Here is a 21,792-nt window from a genome sequence, read left to right on the forward strand (position 1 = left end):
CAAGCGAACAAACGAACAAACTAACAAACAAGCAAGCAAGCAAACAAACAAACAAACAATTGGTTAGAGTATAGGGGTATTGATAAGGTTTGTGTTAGGCGGTTAGGGTTAGGGTTAACCGTTTTTTTAGGGTTAGGATTAGGGTTAGGGTTAGGGTTAGGGTTAGGGTTAGGGTTAGGGTTAGGGTTAGGGTTTAGGGTTAGGGTTTTTGTTAATGGTAAAGCCGCAGTTTCCACAATGGTTACGGTTAGGTTTAAGCACAGTCTTAAGATTGGGAGTCAACTTTAGGATTAAAGGGAAAATCACAACATGGGTATACTTAAAGAAAATTATTATTATTATTGTTATTATTATTATTATTATTATTATTATTGTTGTTGTTGTTGTTTTTGTTGTTGTTGTTGTTGTTATTGTTATTATTATTAATATTGTTATCAATTAAATAGTTGGGCGCGGTCTTTTCATTCATGCGCAAGGAACTATGGGCATGCAATACCAATGTCCCGTCAGCCCTTTCGGCCTATCACATCAGCAAGAAAACATGGCGGATTCTTGAAGTTTTGGAAAGAGATCAATAAAATGGCTATTAAGATGGTAAGAAATGTTCAGAAACTTAAGAGAACCTTGGAATATTTAATTTAAAGATCTAGACTTGTCTTTACGTCTTTTTTTCGACATTTGCGGTCTGTTTTGTTGGACTTCAGAGTATTTCTTTTGGCACGTGTGCAGACGTCGTTTGTCGTTCCTGTAAAAACGTGTTTTCATACACATTTTGTGTTCTTAATATGGTTTATTTATGTTTGAACGGCTTTAAAGATTGGTATTAATTTCTTTTTCGAATATCGTTTTTCGAAAATTGCTATTTCTTTAAAAGAATTTTTAAGACTAATTTTCTTCGTGCTTTGCAGACAATATCCTCTTCTAACCTACCCCTCCCTAGAGAACATTAGTAAGTGTTGACTTTTATTACATATTTTTGGGGGAGTGTTTTGTGACAATAAATTTTTGAAAATTAAGCTTTTCGAAAACAAATATTATACAAAATAGTACGAAATATTGTTTTAAAATATTTATTAGACCTATTCCATATAGCTTTTACTCTTTGTGCTTGGTGGACTCAAATAGCAACTTATTCCAATTATACTATTGATTCTGAACAATAATGAAGATACTTTGCTCTGATTGGTTAGTTAGCATGCATGAGTGTGCATCCAAAATTTGATGGTGCGTGCTATGTAATGAAGATTTTGTTAGGAAAATGTTCTCCATAAACAAATAACTTTTTACATTTCTGCTATGTTATAAAAGCATTGGTCATTGATTTTTCGTGCTTCCATCAAGTTTTGGGTGCACTTGGCCAGTTGCTTAAGCGCTCAAGAAGCCAGCACAGCTGCACTCGGCTAGGCCTCTTGTGACTGTTACGCTTCCTTCAGGCTTTATTAGTTTTAGTTGGGAATAAATTCTCATTCCATTGCAATGATCGTTAAGGCATGTATTTAATTCCCAGTTGTGAGTGTTTGTTGAAAAATTATTGTCATCTATAACAATTGATCCCAATAATTTACCAAGTCTGGGTTTAGTTCCCCCACATTTTTTCTCTTTATTGGGAATTTCCTCTAATATTTTTGAATTAAGAATTAAAATCTTTTTCCTGCAATGACTAAACTAAAACTATTTTGGCTGCTCATTTAATAGGAACTAATCATTTTTTCGCTGGGAGGGGGGGGGGGGGGGGTCTGGAAAAACAGGGTGGCCCCTCATAACTTTTTGATGGCCCACCCCTAGATCCCCATTTTTTCCTGGCAGCCTTTCCAACTATTTGATTTTTTTGGATGGCCTCACCTTTTATCAAGGCCTTTTTTGCCCCCCCCCCCCCCCTTTGGAGCCTTAATTTTTCGGATGCCCCCCTTTCAATCCCACCAGCCCCACTCTCAGCTAAAAAATGATTGGTCCGCCCTTATGACTGACAACTGACCAGTCTGTATTCTAAGCACAGAACTGGTTAGTGGAAAAATATTCAACTTAGACTGACTTATGGAATTAGTCTAGATATACTGTAGATCAATTTAAAATCTTTTTAATTAATTTATTAATTCTCTTTTTTCTCTATTAATTTCAGGTGAGGAACAATACATGTATATGATTATAATTGAACCTACTCTGCTCTCTCAATCTTGTTGGTAACCATATTTGCTGGTATGTCATATGTATTACTCTTGCACATAAAAATAACAAACATTCTTCAGCAGAACATTACTATCTGCTATGGGAGGTTTCGTGACTGAGTGCTGGTCATCAACATTGAAACAGTTTTAATGTACCCATTAAAAATGTGCTTGATTTTCTCTGAATATCATTTGTTTGTTTGTGAAATACCCATTTGTTAACGATGCATGGAAACATTATGTCTAAAAATAGCACTTTGATGGAACCTCCCATGCTTAATTATGTACTTAAGACAACTTGTACAGGAGAGTTCTTATCTTTTTGACTTTGAACTAAATAGTTAAATTTAAGATTGTCAAGTGATGAATGACTGAACTTTAGTGAAGAAAGAGTATTATTCCAAGTACATCAAAATTGTGCACACATATAGTTTTCTACATGTAGTTTATATGAATCATTGTTTACAAATCACTTTAGCCCTTTGTGGATGATCAATGCACCAGTAGTGCAAAAGCTTGGTAAAACAAAAGACAGGGTAGAAACAATTCTATAACATAGCAATATAAGCATTGTTTGATTGGTTATATGAATACAGAGACAGTGGGAAACCAAGGGTTGTGACAGTGAATGGAACATACAAAGGGGTACTTTAGGCCACAAATAATATTTTCTATAACAATGTTATTAGTCAGATCATGGACAAGGGCTGTTGACCTGCGAGCAGCCAGTCTGCTTGCACAAAAGCTGCTTTCATATTCTGTAACCAAAAATGTCTTCTTGTTATATCAACCAACAGTAATGGACTACTTTAATGATTTGTTGGCATTATGGGTCGTTTAGGGAGCAAAAAGACAAAGCTTTGCTACAATAATGGCATCAATTGACGTTGACGGTTATATAATGTGTAGTTCCAGAAATTATCCACACCCATCCCCCTCAATGTTTTTTGCCCATAAGTGGCTTCAAATACAGGATTTTTGGATCAGGCATCTGGAAACTAGTCAAAATTGACTATGATAAATGACAATCTAAAGAAAATATGTGAACAAAGTTGTCAAAAGTCATGCAAACTAGGAAACTTTAGGATAACTAAGCTAAACGAAAGCATAAATTAACATGCCTGATGGAATGCAAATGAACTAACTGAATTTACAGGTGAAGTAAAAGCATCCTCTAAAGTAAAATTTTTAAAAGATAGGCAAATGTTCAAGCCATGGAAACTAAACAAATTATTACTGGGAAATATAATGTCTGTTTTTTTTTGTCTTCTCCACAACACAATGGTAAAGTTGCACAATAGTACCCAGGGGTCTTCAGGAACTTGCCCAAGAGACCTCTGCGGGCATCTGCAGTGGGGTTCACATCCATAGTCAAATCAATTATCATGTACCAGATGTCAATCAATGTCACTTTGTTGTCAAGTGATTATGAGTGGGCGGTGCTACTAGATCACTCGGCAGAGGTTTATGTCTACGCATGCTCTATTTTGTTGACTGCTGTTATTGAAGACAGCCGAACTAGAAATAATAATTTATCAATTTCGTAAACATGGATTTCAAGGCAAGAAGATACTGATGGTTTCGAAGCGATTGTTTCTAAGAATATTCAATGAGCTTCATGAGCAATAGCTTGTTTTGGTTTACTATTCATGATTCATCTACTCGAGCAATATTTTTCTGCATGAACGAGCGAAGATCGATAAGTAGAACAGGGTTTCAAAAGTCAGAATTTATACGATAAGCGATACTGCAAAATCCTATGTATTCAGCATGACAATATAGATATTCTTATAGCCTACATTTATGTATTTATATTAACTGTTTTAGCTTCAAAGTCTACTCACAAAGGAACATGAGGTACATAGCAATATTTATTTTAAGATTCTATTTGATTTAAGAAGCAAAATAAATAATTTGCTAAGCACATTTCAGGGTTTGATCTGTGCCATTCAAAGCGTTATGATCTCCTTTAATTTTTCTTCAAAAAAATGGTGATTCATTAAAAAATATTGATAAATCATAAAATAATAAAATGTAAAGCAATTATGAGAGAGGCCTGGAGCAAATATTAGACCATATTTACGTTTTAAATGAAGCATTTTGATGTTAAAGCGAGCTATACAATGCCCCTGCAAACGTGCACGCTTATGCTTGAACAACAACCTAACTACGTATGCCAAAATCCGAACCGGAACTGGAATTGCAGTTCGAAATTGAGTTAGTTATCAGTACTACTTTATCAGTATTTTTGGAAGCTCAACCAACTAAATGTATTCCATGCAGGTTGAAACCAGGTCCTCCACTCCCCCCTTCCAGGTATCCCAGTCAACGCTGCCTACAGCCTCTAGTTAATAATTAATGATGCCTTAAATAATGTCAATTACGTCATCAGGAAGCCTAATGAATATTCATAGGGTTAGAATATGTAATTTTTTCTTTTTCTGACCCCTACCCCCTCCCCTTCCCTACCCTACCCCCTCCCTTTTTCTCAAAAATTCCAAAATCCTCTTAGGGGTGGACGTGGGGTATATATAATTTCTGGAACTTCACAATAAGACAATTTGACAGCAGATACATTTTTTTTAAATGGCCAGTTACATAACTGAGCAAATTTCTCAAAGATTGTGGGGTCGACATTTCAGCAATTTTGAGTTGTTTTTTCCCTGAGCTGCTCATTGGGCCTTTCGATTGAAGATGGCCGCTGCATCATTGAAGTGGTCTATTCTGTTGGTTGAAACCACTGAAACAACATGGCCTCCACTGTACCCTGACTTTCCATCATAACAGGAGAATCTGGTTTAAGTTGTCTGACACTAGTTTGCAGGTGCTAATGTCTAGCACTAGTTTTGTGGGTGGATACCATATAATTATAGGTATAAACTCTGGGCTTTTTCATGGGCTAAGAGTTAATAGGAAAATCTTATTTATTTCTGTTATCGTTTACATCAACTTAGAAAAAAGACACCAAATACCTGAGGTGGGCTTATAACCGGGCTTATAATGGGGATTTTATGGCATGAGAATGGTAGAGAAAGTGAGATTAATTGTCATAGAATAGAGACGTTGAGAAAATGAGGGTAGGATATGACAGTGAAAGGTACATTAAAGAGGAGTTGGTTAGGGACAGGTCATTATTTACAGGAAAGGAGGGGGGAGGCTGGTGGAAATGAGAAATGTGACATTCAATTTTTTTTGTCCCCCCTTCATAGAGAACTCAAATTTTAGTGATCCCTCCTCCCCTCGCAATAAAAAAAATTGACAAGTGTCTAACAAAAAAGGCTTTTTTTGTTCCCCCCTTCTTTGGTACACAAAAATGGTCCCCCCCTCATTTCGACCCCCCTCCCTGTAAATAATGACCGGTCCCTTAGAATGGGACACAATGATAAAAGAAGTGAGCTAAACTAGTCTTACAGCAGTAAAGAAGCAGTGATGAATATGTACAGTATGTATGATATGAAATACAAGAGCATGTGCACAAACAATATCAGGACTCCGTCATGTACTAAGATATAAAGCCACATGGAAAAATGTTGTTTAATAACTGTTTTCTTTTGCTCTTTTTTCAAAAAGTTTTTATTTCAAAACAGAGGATTTAGTAATTTTTGTGGTTACTATCTTTTGAAAGAAGCATGCAGTATTTTAACTGTCGATTTCTGAAATAGGAAGCTTTCTTGACAAAATAGGTGGTTGTGTTCTGCACTAGATAATGTTAATAGTTTTCAATTTCATCATGAAATAGCCGGCAATGAGGTGAAGTACCCAATGAGCAACCACCTTTTATTGAAACCTCTGTATTTTATCATTGTTTTGAACTTCCTAGTATTGCGTAGTTCCAGAAATTATTATCCATACTTCCCCAGCTACCCCCCCCCCCATAAAAAAAGAAATTTCAGAGGGGTGGGGGTCAGAAGAGAAAGAACAAAAGTTTGTATGGAAGAAAGTTGTTATAATATTTTATGAGCTAGTTTCACCACAAGATCTTATTTGAAAATTCATGATATTTTGTTTGCAGCTTAATTTTGCTAAAACAGATTCAAGATTCCCAGAATTTCTATTTTCTTTTATTATATTCTACAGCATCTTTTGATAATACCAATATGTAGTTTCAGATATATTATCCATAATTCCTTCCCCCAAACAGAGGATCTTTTTAAAAGACCGCCCTTCCACAGAGGATTTTTAAAAAAGACCCTCCTCCACACCCCTGGGAATTCCAATTTTCTTCCATACAAACTCTGTAATTTTGTTTTATATCTTCTGACCCCCTAACCCTCAGAAATTGTACATTTCTCCTTGGGGTGGGGGAGGCAGGGGGGAGTATGGATAATAATTTCTGGAACTACCCAATACTAGGAAGTTCAAAACAATTGAACAACTATATATTTTTGTCCTTTATTCTATAAATGGCTTGACTTATTTGTTTTTTCTTGATAGCATATTGCTTACAGCTTTTTAGGATATGGAATTAATGGCCTCATTAAAAAAAAATTACCAAAGTTTATACCGTACCATTATTTTCTTCAAAAAATCTTCTTTTCAAAACTTCAAACTAACCAACAGATTGAAATTTAGTTTCTTAGGTTTTGAGCAAAAGGGAAATATTTGACAAGCCCGAGAAAAAAAGTACAGTTTACTATGGAAACATCCGATCTGTAGTTTTGTCAGAAAAATACATATGATGGCTCTGCACACAAACGTTTATGACTCCGTCCACAAGCAGGAAGGAATGTGTTTACTTTATTCATTCAGTTACTCCATTTACTCAATTACTGTAGTAAAGCAGGAAGGGTATATAAGAGTAAAAAGAGATATTTCAGGACACCACTGGACAGGGTGATGGCCTATACCCCACAAGGGGAGTACAGGCTTAGGAGGAGGATTGGACAGGGTGGCAATTTTACTACCAGATTTGTATCTGCTAGTTTCACACAGGGTTAGTATTACTCCTTAGACTCCTTGAAAAAAACTCCTTTTAAACATTTAAAAACTTTTAACATTTTAAAAACTCAATTGAATTTCTGCTTTGATCATTACTTGATCATTTTTGGGTTCTCGAATAATACTGCTTGAATAGTCCCTGAATTTGAAGTGGATACCACAGCACGAACCCTGTTTACAGTTTGAGCGAAAAAACGCTAATTTAAAACGGATATAGTTCAAAGGGTATAGATATATTTTTGCAAGACTGTTGATTTTCAAAACCGAGCATTTATCTATTAGAGTAAAAAACGTTTAGCAGAATGATATCAAATTCATACGTTTCTTAAAGAAAGGCATTCCGTGGCCATAGGAAAAGTGTTAAGAAATGTAAATCTATTTCGTAATGTTGCAAACAGGAGAAGAAGAGTGAATTATCTTACATACAGTACCATGGCCAGTTCCTGTTAGAGGCAATGCTATGTGATATTTATATGATCCCCCCTCCTCCCGCATGAATTCCCTCTTTACTAGCTCTCGCACTTTCGATCATATCCAAAAACGATTCGTAAATCCTTGGGTGCTTAATCACTCCAATCCTTTGAGCTGTCTAACTATTTAGCCATCAATGGGAAAAAGTGGAATTTGTCTAATCTTACACAAAAAAATATATACACTTTACCTCTCATAGTGGACTCATCTAAGAATAATTTCGTTGACTTTTCTTTATCATTTCAATCGCTGTATTAGATTTTAAACTCATATTTTCAATCCCGCTCAACTAATAAATTCCTTCAGGTTTGGGGTCAGAGTCACAGGCGTTCGTGGGCCAAGCCATGCATAATTGTATTGCAAACCATGTGCTGTTGGTTTCCATAGTAGCCTCACTGTTTTGAACCTGCTTTTGGATTGCCCAATAGTAAAGCACCTATTTTGTTAAGTTTGGTTTGCAAGATTAATCTATTTTCACTTAAAAAATCAACTTCTAAATTCCAATTTAATCAAGGGATGAGGGCCTCAGGTTTGTTAGCCATGACGATTTTTATTGTTTTATGAAACTAATCATGAAAGTCATTGCAAACGGTGATTTAGGACACCTTCAAACAATCAATCAATAATCTCTACTCACATGCAATGCTGAGTGCAGGAATCCAACCTGTGACCCCAGAGGTGAGTGTAGTACTACCATGTCACCTTTGATCCCCCTGTTTATAAGTAACAGTTTACTACTTACAGCTCTTCTATTAAATAAACTGCTACAGTATTTGATATTGTGATATAACAGGATTTACCTGTTTTATCATGTTTGAACAACAAGCTGTTTGCAGTAATTAATTATCAGCCAGTCAATACCAGCGTAAGCATTTTTCAGTTTTGTTTTGAAACATGCTAGTTTAATCAACTTATAAAACATCTTGCACACAGCAGAAATGAAAAAACATTCACAGATATCAATAAAAATATCTGTATATTACAAGGTACTTATGTATTTGGCTTTGTACTTTTTAGGAGACTTCTATAGTGAACAGCAGTCAAGAGGCACATGGGAAATGTTACAGATAAGCCAAATTAATAGAGTAAAAACATTACTATATGTACAACACAAATAGCACTAATTTCAACAATTGATCAAACCATTCTGCTTATATTTTCTCATTAGTTCGACCTTGAGTGAACACTTTGTGTTATGAGCCATTCCAAGGTTGATTGAAAAACTGGGTCTAGTTGTCATTACAGTGCATTGTAGGGCTGTTTTTGGCAATTAAATACATGGCATTTTGGAAATATGTCTCCTAAATAAGCCCCACAATGCACTGCAATTACAACAGGACCCAGTTTCTTAATGAACGTTGTAATGGCTCATTACACAAGAGTACACTCAATAGTTTCTTGACATATGACCCTTGAAAAACATGAAAAGAAATTTGTTGGTAATTTAAAAAATTACTTGGATTTGACTAATGAGGTTTACCAAAGATATTGAGATAAGTTTTCATTAAAATCAATATATATTGGTTGCATTTGGCTTCATTGAAAATTAATAGGATGTTTGGATGTTTTGTTATTGCCAATCAAGACCAGAGTGCTTAACATAATAATGAAATGTGGAGGAAAAAAAAATGGGAAAAAATGCCTTGGTAACGAGGGTAAAACAGATGAAGCAAAGTGGCTTGTTCCATTCTGGCCCTCATTTCCTGGATCAATTTGTAAGTTATTTTTTAGTGGAGGGGGGAAAAACTGGAGAACCCAGAGGCAAACCCTCAAAGTGCCAGAGAGAACCAACAAACACTCTACTCACATAACGTTCCATGGAACCCGGGTTGCATTAGTGAGAGGCGAGCACTATAAGCACTATGCTACCCATGTTTCTCCTTAAGAGAAAATAGGAGCCAACCTTTTCAGCCAAAAATCGAAAAAGGTCCAAACATCCAAAATTAATGAAACATTGGTTGTCATGCTCACATAACACTAAGCCTGGCAGGGATCCAAAGCAGGTCGCATTAGTGAGAGACAATGCAATTTATTTAGTAAATGATGCCACCATGAAAATATATACCTTTCGCAGTCAAGATCCACAATACATAAATAAGTTAAAAGTTGTATTTGCACTTTTTCATTTTGACATAAATTTAGGTCCAGCGACAAATGTTTCACGATGGAAATAGATTTATGTTGAGCAACAAATATTTCTCATTATCTAGAACTTTGCGATGGACATAAACTCATGTAAATCAATAAAATTCAAAAGCATCTCAAATATATAAATTTGAAAAACCCATGATGTCACTGAGTTAATGAAACTGTACATCCCTAGATTTGAAATCCAACCAAATTGTCCAGAAATGAACATTTTCATAATAAAGAGATAAGTGCAAAAGTGCAAAAGTTTTAACTTGTTAATTGCCCTATTTCACTATGACGTCACTGCTTGTTTATGTTGGGGGATAAAATCGCCAAACCCAATAGGAAATTCAATAAAATTTGCTCCTAGCGAAATAGTTTAATCTAAAATGGCCTTGTTTTCAGATATGATATTGTAATAATATGTACTTCAAAATATTCTGAGCATTTGCTGGCTATTCTACTTCTCTTGGTGGATTGATACGGGTCTTAGAACAATTTTCGCTGAATTTGTGTTGATTTGACCCCGTCCGACGACCATGATCCTTTGCGTTTAAACAATAGATTGTTGAAGATTGTTTTGATGTGACGTCATAGTGAATTTGCCATGAGCACAGGATATGTGCGCTATATAAATAAATTAGGGCAAAATTATGATCAAAGTCAACAATTCCAAACAAAGGTTTTACTGTAGGGTTCCACAAATTATTATGCATGTTGTAGCATGCTTTATTTGAAGATTACGAACCCATCTATGGTTGGTATTCAACTCTTATAAACTAACACCTGTCTACAGTGAAATACTTACCTCTGGTGTTCTTCTAGATTCAATCAATATAGGATACAGGTGAGTCACTGGTATAAGATATGTTACAACACTGATAATCATAGTATCTAATAGAAACTATTGTATAGACATTGCAAGATGTATTTTGATATAAAGATAAGTATAGGGCATGCAATTTTGTGAAAAATTTAACATTACAAGAGTAGTTGAATTAATAGTTTAAGTGAGGGAAAGAAGCCATAGCTCTCAACTCCATAGTATTTATAAGACTCTTCAAAACATTTAATTAGAATCATTTATAAATTATTAGTAGTAATAATGAAATAGGTCTGAATTCGGGAAAGGTCTATTTCATTTGTGTAAGTGTTCATGATTGAAATCGTAGTTATGTTAAAATTCTTTGATAATAACTCCTGTCCTAACAAACAAATATTAAGTTATTAAAATACTATGAATAGCTTTAATAATTGTAAAATACACAATAATTGTTGATATTATCTTGATATTATATTAAAATTCTTTGATAATATCTCCTGTTCTAACAAACGAATATTAAAGTATTAAAAGACTATAAATAGCTTTAATAATTTTAAAATACACAATAATTGTTGATATTATCTCTCACATAAGGGAGAAGTTGCAGAGTATATCATAGCTGCCAAGGTTTTGGCTCTTTTTGAAATTTCCTCCTTCCTTATCATGACTATAACAATCGTTGTAAAAAAATATTGTATCCCTCTCACATGTCATGTGCAATGCTTTAGATGGGAGTTATGGAAATTGCAAGTTTTCTAAGAAAAACACATTTGATTAGCAGTGTTATTCGTAATGGAGCAGGCATAGCTCAGTTGTTAGTGTGCTTCCTTCAGATTTTAAGGTCCACAGTTTGATTCTCAGGATGTCCATGTCTGTTTCGAGTTCTCTTTAATCTATGTATCTTCAGCTTTGAATACTCGTAAAATTCGAGTGAGAGGTGATAAAGTTCACACAGTCAGCTCTCTAGAAGACTTGCTACTAACTGAAAAAACACAGATGTTAGATAAGGCCTTTACCTTTGACATTATTTGATTTAACTTGTAAGCTCCTAAACATTCTCTCTTCTACATATCAAATTCAAGTGTAAGTGTAATTTTTTCAAATGTAGGAAGCAGATTCCAGAGGATGTGTATTGCCTTGCTTAGTCTGTTGCAGCCTGAACAGGTTGATAGATCATGGCCTGTTGTAGGATAGGATTGCTTTAGACTATAGATAAAGAAGTGTTTTTGAGTCTAAAGTCATACACGTATGCAAGGTGGAGGCAGAAAGAGGAGACATTGGCTGTTGCAAAGGTTGTTAATGTTGTATATGTTATATTTCACATGGGATAGGCACTGCGTAGAGTGTAATAATTGCCACATTTTATTGTTTTGTATGCTTTGTTGTGTTTTGAAAGTGGTACTTTGCATAAAAGAAAACTTGTGTTAATTGGGATGTCACTTGTTGGATTTGGTCTTGATGTGAATGTGTTGTTTGAAGTGAGTGCTTTTGGAAGATGTTATCTGAAGTGATGAAGTTTGTATCATGATGATTAGTCTTTGAGATTTATGGCAAACTGATGTTTTGAGTTTGAGGACAGTTTATCTTGTTCATAAGAGTGAAAATATTTTTGTGATCTTTTTTGTGAAGATAAGATAAAAGGTACCCATAATGTCCTTTACTCTGAATTGCTAATGGTAAAAGACTAGGGCTGTATGATCTTGCTCCTTAATAAAATATGATAAAATTCTAGTAAGCTTAAAATTTGTAAACCAAATAAATTAAAGGTATAACAATCTTGAATGCAATTTTTGAATATTTAATGAAGTTGATATTTTTTTGTGTAATAAGTGTCCCATTTCACTAGATGACCATACTTAACTAGTGCTCTAAGCAAATATGATGATAAGCTAATTGATATCTTGATTAGCACCTAGTCATAGTAGCTAAGCTAGTCATATGCAAAAGTGATTTACTATGTTTATGAAACATTTAGTTATTGAGCAAAAGATATCAGAATTGTGTAAAAAACGTTAGAATCATGAAAATATGATGGACGTGATGCAACTCACTATTGAACATTGTATAAGATGCTATACTAGATATAAAGGAGTGCTTCTGATTAAATTTTGATAATCATTGTCAGTAACAACCTTGGGTTTTCAGGGATTATCACAAGCTGGGGTAGCCAATCCCTGGGGCGTGCCCTATTAACCATTAATCAAGGTTTGTTCTGTCAATATTGTGTGTTCAATTCGACATGAAGTAATTAAGATATTGGTACTTAAATTGACTGAGCAGCTCCTGTAAATAAGTCAGTTAAATACAATATAACCAATTAAGGCTGAATACAAGAAATCAAACTCACTCAGGGATTATCTGATGATAAAGTAAAGTGCAAGTCTTTTCACAAGATGTTTGGCATATAACTTGTTTGAAGATCAAAATTCTTGAAATCTTGATTGACAGTGGAAAAATCAATGGAATATGAAATAAGAATAAAGAAATATGATCACTTTAGAACATGTAGAAAAGACTCATGTTTTGACAGTGGAAAAGTGAATGGAATATGAAATAAGAATAAAGAAACATAATCACTTCAGAACATGTAGAAAAGACTTGTATGAGTGAGTGGATTTGAGGTATTGACCAGTTTGCTTTGCTTTTAATTCCCATAGAGAAGAAATATGAATTAATAAAACATTAGTAAAGGTTGATGGCAATATCTAAAAGTAGTACTAAAAGTACAGTACACTATAGATAGATATATATGTGAAACAAAGTAACACTATAGTATGGTCGATCTAGCCCCTGTGTCCCCCTGTTTTTTTTTTTTAATTTAGTTAAATAGTTTAAAAGACTCTATTATCAGGGCTTCATCATGTAAAAAGCTATTATATGTAGTCTTGGGTTGTTTCAAGGTATGTAGAGGAAAAAACAAAGCAGTTCCTGACACCCTAATAGAGAGAAACAAGAACTTGAAGATAAACAGTAAGACAACCCAATGCTAAGCAGCCCAGTGACCACGAGATCTTGCCATGTATACAGAGCAACAAAGAAAATAATTCAGATGCCGCAATGAAGAGAAGCAAGACCTTTAATGTACATGAAAAGACAATCCAATATTAAGCAGCCCAGTGATCAAAAGATCTTCCAAGGTATGCAGAGCAAATAATAAAGTAGTTCCTGACACCCGAATAGAGAGAAACAAGAACTTGAAGGTACATGAAAACACAATCTAATATTAAGCAGCCTAGTGACCAAGAGATCTTCCAAGGTATCTGTGAAATAAGAAGACGGTGCAAAGAATAGAATGCAGTTGTTTCCAGACTAGTGACCTCGTGTGAAGAAATAAGGCAAAGGTAATAAAGAATGTATTGGTTGCAGACACTGGAAGGAAAATAAAGCAGGAAGACAGTCTTTTAGACATCGTGATTGTAAGCCTTTTGAATGAGTGATCTTCAAAGGTGTATTGTGATGCAAGAAGACAGTATAGAGAGAAGAGAAGAATGCATTGATACTATACACTGTAAAGACAATAAAGCATAAAGATTGTCTTTGCAAGAAGAAGGGTAATGAAAAGAATGAAAAACCAGTTTGAGAGCAACCCCAGAGAAGTTCTTTTTCATTGCACTCAAGCAAGCACAGTGTGATTGGACAAGAAAGAAGAAGGACAACCAAAAATGAGCATCAATGTTGTGACAACAAAGTGAAACAAGTGACTGCCATTTTCTTCTGAAAAACAAGATAATTAGATGGAACAAGAGAGAACATGCAGGCCAGTAGTGTGGAGATTACTCAATGAAAAGCCCTGTACTTTACAAGAACTTATTATATTTTGGTTACTTTCTGGCATATGGAGATTTACCTTTCTAAAGTGGACAAATTAATAGATGCTGTCCGAGGGAAAATGAAGCATGATGACATAGTCAGTTGGGTACCGTCATTGGAAGCCCAACTATTGAAGAACTGATTCCTATGCAAAGACAAAGGGCAATGAAAGAATAGAAATCCAGGCACCCTAATGGAGGAAAACCAGAGTTTGAAGACAACCTTAAAGCAGTTCATTTTCATTGCACCCAAGAGATCACAGCATAGCATAAACTGGACAAGAAAAGAGAAAGAGAATCAAAGAAGAGTATAAATGTTTAGAGAAGAAAGTAAAACAAGTAACCTTCCATTTGATAAGCAAGGTGATCCAATGGAACAAGAGAGATGACAGAAGCATGGAGATTGTCAATTGAAAAGCCCTCTATTTGAAAAATAACTTATTGTATTCTGGTTACTTCCAGGCATCTGGTTATTTCCCTTGATAAAATGGAAAAATTAATAGATGCTATCAGTTTAAAGATTAAAATATTTCCTACTTAGAATAATAAATGGTTAACATACTCCTTTATTACTGACTTAACGCACAGTGCAAGCTGAGCAACATAAACGTTTCATAACTAAAACAGTTAAACTCAAATTGAATAATAACTAGTCTATGATCTTACAGAAAAAAGTATCAAAATATTATTAACATGTTGATTTCATTTTTTTTATTGAATTAAAATGTGTGAATGAATTTGCCAACAGTGAAAATCCTACTCACTGCGAAGAGTGAGGCAGCTAACTGATTCCCATTTCTTGTCAAAGTATTAAACTATTTTAATTTCAACTAGTCTTGTAATGCTTTATACCTACCTACTACTGCTACTAATCAGTGTGTGCCTTCCAAAAATCAATCAACCAGAATTGTCTTTACATTGTCTATACAATAGTTTCTATTAGATACTATAGTTATCAGTGTTGTAACATATCTTTTGCCAGTGACCCACCTGTATCCTGTATTGATTGAATCTAGAAGAACACCAGAGGTAAGTATTTCACTGTAGACAGGTGTTAGTATATAAGAGTTGAATACCAACCACAGATGGGTTGGTAACCTCCAAACAAAGCATGCTACAACATGCATAATAATTTGTGTAACCCTGCAGTAAAACCTTTGTTTGGTATTGTTGACTTTGATCATGTCCCCTGATGATGAAACTGTTTTACTTCTATTCCACTTTATATTCTGGTCTGAATGTTCAATGTTCTTGGTCTCAAGTGTGATAAACCCTGGGCCTGTTGCCAAGTAAATAGCATAGCAAGTATATTCTTGTTACTTAAAGGATATTCAATATTTAAAGTAATACTTGACAGAATGCTTCGGTCATATGATTTCTTGAAAATTTCATGGTCAAAAAACCACATGGTGTGTTGTGTGACCAAACATGGATTTATGTATGAAAAATTCTACTGAGAATGGGCCAACCATATACTAAAGTTACCATGACAACCAATGTTTCATTATATTTCTTTCATTGATGTTTTTCGGTTTGTTGCTGCAATGGTTGACTATTTTCTTTTAAGGGGAAGCATGGGTAGCATAGTGGTTATAGTGCTCGCCTCTCACTAATGCAACCAGGGTTCCATCTCCAGGCATGTCATGTGAGTAGAATGTTTGTTGGTGCTCCGCTGTGCATCAAGGGGTTTCTCTGGGTTTTTCTCCCTCTGCAAAAATAAATTCTAAATTCTAATTCAATCAAAAAGGGCCTATAAGGAAATTACTCTGTATTGTTTTAGTTTTTTTAGTAGTTTAGTTTGCAAAACAATCAAGCATTTAAGTCAGATATGGCAGTAGTCTTGGTGGAAATACATTCATCTTCGACCCAAGAATGCAGTCTTATATGACACCAGAGAAAAATATTTGTACATGCATACAATACCCAAGGGATTAGGAGAGCTCTTTCTCCATGTAATACTATCACATGAAGTGGCCACTATTAATTCTTGCAATAATTGGCAACAACAGCAGGACCAATGCTGTAATGTTGCTGCAGTTTTTAGGTGCTATTTACGTGTTGTACATTTGATGTTTATCCTCTATTACTTGTTGCTTACCTGTAATATTTTTGGTTGTCATCAGTGTTGGATAATGTCAAGGTCATTCATTGATAATATGCAGTTCTTTTTAATTACAAATTGGGCTTTAATGATAAAAGAGACTGTCCAACATTGATGTCAGCAATTCCATCTACATTCAAGGGCTTCCTTGTGCCTCTCGGCCCAGTTGTTCAAAGCCTGATTAGTGCTAATCCTGGGTTAACTCTTAATAAGATCTTTAGAGTAAATCCTGGATTAGCGCTAATCCGGCTTTGAACAAACCGGTCCTGATTGTTGTCCACTGTTGTCAGTGAGTACTTTTTCAGTTTATTCAGTTTTGACTTTCGGCAGTTTTGAGCAAACCACAACATCAATTATTTATGATACTGCAACTGTTGTTATTTGTTTGGCATACTGATGGAACATTGAACCAATATGTTGTAATAATATTAATGATGTTCAAAATTCATGTTGCTTTTTTTTGTTTTCTTTTGTTTTTTGCTTTTTAGTTATTAATTTACTTTAAGAATTATTCTTTTTTTCATTATGTTATAAACAATATGCTGTTTTGATTCCTGAACTCAGCATAGTATGTAAGTAGAGTTGCTTGTTGGTTCTGGCTTGTATTTCGAGGGCTTCTCTCCAGGCCTCCAGTTTTTTTGTAGCTCCAGAAAGATATCTTCTAAATTCTCATTGAAATCCAGTGGAAGAGCCACTCTGTAGAATCACTTTCAAATTCCCAATATTATTAAATAATTTAGCAACAATCAAAACATAGTTCCAACAGACATTTGTTTTCAAGAAAACGTTTTGCAAGCACATACATGACACCCACACGTTTTGTGCAGGTTTCTATTAATTCTGTTTTCTAAGAAGCTGTAAGCACTGTACTGTTAAGTTAGAGTAAAATATTATATACTTAAAGTGTATATCAAGGAAAAATTTTATTTAAAAGTCACTTATATGTGAACAGTGTAGTGGTGTGGTTGCAGTATTTTTGTATGTGGTCTTCTCTTTTCAAAGATATAAACATTTGAAATATCAATATGCAAATGAGAAGACATAAATTCAAGAGTGGATTACATTTTGCAGTGTGATTTACGACAAGTGTTCTGAAGTGAAATAACCTAAAAGTGTGCAAAGCAATATATTTCAGTCAAAAGGATGATTTTCAAACAATCAAAAATAGCGGTACTTTCCACAACAGCATTTTTGTATAATAAATTAGTCTTGAATTTACGTCATTTCATTTGCATATTGATATTTCAAATGTTTATTATTTTTTTTAATAATAAATACTTTATTAAAACAAAGACGTGTCACTTTACAATATACAGATATACACAAAAAGCTATACATAACACTTTCTGTCTCTTTTCCTTATATTTCTTATACACATTGGTTTTTTTTTCATTATTATTATTATTATTTTAATTAGTTAATTTCTTTTTGTTACCAACCTCCTCCCCTACTATTTATATGACATTTGAATGTTTTTGAAGAAGAAAAGAGAGAGAGAGAGAAAAAGAATGTGACATATTCTATTAAATTTAGATTGTTCTTCTAATTATTATTGTCGTATATAATAGAAAATACAAACAAACAAACAAAAAAACAAACAACAACAAAAAGAATATATATCATTATTTTTGCACTGTGAAGACTCAAAAGAGAAACTTATCTGAATCAATCTACACTATTTGAAATATCTTTGCTCAAAAATTTAGAAAAAGGGCACCATTTCTTTTCGAAAGATAGTTGTGCGCATTTTGATTTGGATAAAGCTATTTTTCTTTCTAAATCAAATTTAGCTTTTGCGTGCTTGAGAAAAGTTTGGAAGGTATAACATTCCTCACTTATAAAAGCATAAACATGTTTTGCTTTGCAATCAAAATTAAATGATTTATCAAAATATTTTTTTGATGTTGGTTAGATAACCATACATTATCAATGCTGTAGTGATTTCAAATTCAACTGTAGGAGTAATTTCTAGCCACCATGCTTTAAATTTTTTCCAAAAAGATTGAGCCCTTTTACAAAAAATAAAGAAGTGCTTAGAAGTATGTTTTTCACGATCAGTACAAAACGGACAAATATCGTTTTCAGTGACGCTTTCAAATGTTTGTCTCCGAGAAGAAAATTGACATACAAAAATACCGCAACCATACTACTACACTATTCAGATATAAGTGATTTTGAAAATAAAAACATTTCCTTGATATACACTTTAAGGTGATTCAACCCAATATTTTTGCATGAGCAGCTTCCAACTTTGAACCTCCCATGCCTTACGACATTGATTCCGATTTCATAGCCACTAAGACATATGTTACTTATAGACTATAAATCTAGCCCTCAACTGCATTTAATAGCGAAATGCTTTATGCTGCCTATACCTTGAGTGTTTGTCTTCCTCTGGGTGCAGTTTCATTAAAATCTATAAGACGAATTTGGGGATATTTGGGGATATCTAAATAGGTTGCTATCAATAGATGTCACTTCCGGTAATACCTCTTTTTTGATGGCTTGTAGAATCCCGGAGGTTGTTTTGATCTCTTGTTTTCTGGTTTGATGTCATGAAAATAGTCAAATACAACAGTTTGAGGACTTATTTTGATATGTTTTGACTTAGCATCCGCTAGTTGCCCCCCAGTCAACCACTTGTTTGCCCCCCAGTCAACTCCAAAAAGTCCTGTGATTGATAGTAAGCAATAAGAGTATAATTTATGTCAAAACTAGACAATGGACTTCCTGTAGCCAAAATTACTACTTCTGGGGTTTCTATTTACAAAAAAACACTGCTCATTCTATTGCCATATGCCCCTAATACTTCATTGAAAAATTAGAGGGTAATCTAGTAACATGTTCTTTACAAAACTGAAAATATATTTCTCATAGTTTTATGAACACTTTCACAAAAACTACGATCATGCAACATGATTGAGAGACTTGAGAATGGAGTGTTGTAGTTGGGTCTATAAAATGGGTTCAGTAATGGGGGTGTCGGCATTGAGTGGCATACATAATTTATGCATAAACTTTTATTATGGGTTGTCATTCACTCCCTTGGTAACTGTCTCTGTTTTCACAACATCAACCTCTACCTACAAAAAACAACCACAAGCTACAAAAAATGTTAAGAGGGTATGAACAATGGTGTGATAGGTCACAGGCTCAGCGAGTTTATACAACATAGTTCACTCAATATCTAACATTCCTGTTTCTGTCATTCAGTGAAAGTTTTGACCAAAACCTAAACCAACTTGACTTATAAATAAGTTGGGGAGTGACTGCAGCAAACTACATGAAATTTAAGGGAGAAAAATTCAAATCATGCATAATTAGCTACATTCAATAGGACATGTGTCAAATATCTTGTTTGAACTATGGGGCTTGTCTTTTGATTCTTAATCAGACTGATCCCTTCGCTTCAGTTCCTAATTATTCATTGTAAGTTAATATTCATGGTTACCTTCATGGTTTGTTGCAGTCACTCTAGTTCATCTCCTGTTCATGTTGTTTTTATGTCGTACATGATTTTATTGATTGATCGTATGATAATTAGTAATAGACATACCAGCAAGCCAGCAAACCCTTCCTTACCCCTCCCCCCATTGTACAATTTGTTCCATTTGACTATTGAGAAACAAAAATATTGACACAAGGGGGGAGGGGTGAAACTACACATACCAAACTTTACATTCGTTTGAGGCATGCTGCAAAGCACTTGGTAGAGTGGAAACAATAGTTTTTTTTTTTTCAAATTTCCAAGAATTTGTTCAATTTGTTAAATTGATGAACAATGGACAGGAAAGGTATTTTGCTCATTGTATGATAATGAGTTTGAAAAACTGCTGATACTTTGTCGTGGTTTTGTTGTTTGCACTCTACACATTCCCTAGCGAACTTAACTTTCAAATTGGAATGAAAGAAAATTATACTGAATATATCTCAGGATGGACTGGAATTATGAAATACCAAATTCCAGGGAAAAAAGGCAATATTCATACAAACAAGAATGAAAATAGATTGTTGGTGATTTCAAAACTTCATTGATCGTAACTTTAATAAATTATAAAATAGAAAACATCTGATTGAATTCTCCTGAGTCCAATAAATTATGAAAATGCTCTAGCAGCTTAGCCTACAGCTATAGGATTAGTCACGCTTTGCTAGCATGCCTCAAATGAATGATCACAATCACCACACCAACACAACACACCTGAGTCGTCTGTTGTCCAGCATTTATTATGAGAGATAAAGTTCAACCCAGTTGTAATTGACCAACAAGAGTGATTTTACTTCGAGTCAATTAGTCTATGCTGTTTGGCATTCATGTTATATTTTCCGTCATGCTAACATGACAGTACACAAGTCTCCCAAAAGCATTCTAAACAACTGCTTTTTAAACCTTTATTTGGCTGCAAGATTCTGCTTGAAGTAAAATCACTCTATATTTTGAAATGAAAATAAAAAAGTCAAAAAACAAACTTTTATGGAACAAAGATCAAAGATTTCATGAGAATTTGACATGTTGCTTAAAATACTCCATTCGAAACTGTGTACCAGAAGATAAGGACTTTGGAAAAAAGCAAACAATTTGAAATTTAATAGCACTTGTTTTTGCACTTTGCAATAAATAAAAAGATTGTGGTCTATTACAACTGGGTTGAACTAATAATATTGGGAGGGGAGGGGATGAACTTTAACTGCAGGGGGAGGGGATTACTCATATCGGGGGGAGGGGACAAAAAGTGTGGGGGGAGGGGACTACTCGTATTGGGGGGAGGGGAGAAATGTAATTGGGTGGGAGGGATACTTGTATTGGGGGGAGGAGGGATTGAATTTATTATTGATTTTTTTTTGTGCCTTAGAGATTTTCAGATGAGCAAGGAACATGGGATTTTTTGGTAAGGTTGCAGAATTGGAGTTTGAAATTTTTCACTTGTGCTTTTTTCAGTCTTAGAAGAAGAATGAAGATGATGACTGACTGACTTGGTGGTAAGTTGTTGTTTTTGACTTAGAATTTTTCCACTTCTTTCTGGAGTTGTAAAAATTGTCTTGTTATGCATGTTGTGTTTAAAAATAAAGGCTCACTTTGGACTTGGTGGAGTTCCTGTGTTTTTTAATGAATTCCACCTTTACCCTCTCCACGCCCTTTTTGGACTTGTAAAAAAATTACCTCCCCGAGGTCCCACCGGCACCAAGTGTCACTACCCCGGTAGACCAGGACCACGCAGTACTTACTGTCCCGACAAGAGCCATCTTATGAAACCATAACCAGGTGGTTGCTCTGATGGTGAACACTGTCGATAAGGATATCAGACTCTGAACTCCCTACAGACTCATGAGAGTACCTTGATGGCAAGCCAGCCT

The 21,792-nt window shown here is 34.6% G+C and overlaps 1 long non-coding RNA gene across 2 annotated transcripts in view; it reads left to right on the forward strand.

The window, feature by feature from the left end:
- The first annotated feature begins 534 nt into the window (after positions 1–534).
- The window catches only part of LOC116304507 (uncharacterized), a 29,678-nt gene continuing 8,420 nt past the window's right edge, over positions 535–21,792 (forward strand). For both annotated transcript variants that reach the window (XR_004198062.2, XR_004198061.2), the window contains exons 1-3: positions 535–594; positions 2,120–2,196; positions 21,377–21,417. This is a non-coding gene — a long non-coding RNA (uncharacterized LOC116304507). The remainder of the gene's footprint in view (positions 595–2,119; positions 2,197–21,376; positions 21,418–21,792) is intronic.

Source organism: Actinia tenebrosa, unplaced genomic scaffold (genome assembly GCF_029948245.1).
Source record: "Actinia tenebrosa isolate PJP-AT-01 unplaced genomic scaffold, QUT_ActTen_1.0 PGA_scaffold2__45_contigs__length_23673736, whole genome shotgun sequence".
NCBI classification, from domain to species: domain Eukaryota; kingdom Metazoa; phylum Cnidaria; class Anthozoa; order Actiniaria; family Actiniidae; genus Actinia; species Actinia tenebrosa.